Source organism: Eimeria mitis, genomic scaffold, assembly GCF_000499745.2.
Source record: "Eimeria mitis Houghton genomic scaffold, Emh_scaff550, whole genome shotgun sequence".
Lineage (NCBI taxonomy): Eukaryota > Apicomplexa > Conoidasida > Eucoccidiorida > Eimeriidae > Eimeria > Eimeria mitis.
Window position 1 is genome coordinate 10,561 of NW_013573772.1, and position 282 is coordinate 10,842.

Sequence of the window (282 nt, forward strand, 5' to 3'; positions counted from 1 at the left end):
ATTCTCTAATTCAGTGTCAATACTCTTCAAGCCTATAGATAAGGCCCCGCTCTGGGGTTCAGGGTTTAGGGCTCCAAACCCTAAACCCTAAAACCCTAAACCCTAAACCCTAAACCCTAAACCACAAGCTCATATATATACCTAAACCCTAATTGTAACAAAACATCCGCAGTAGAATTACGTTACAATAACACAGCAAAATATATTTCATAATATATATATATATATATATATACATATATACATATATATATATATATATATATATATATATATATATAT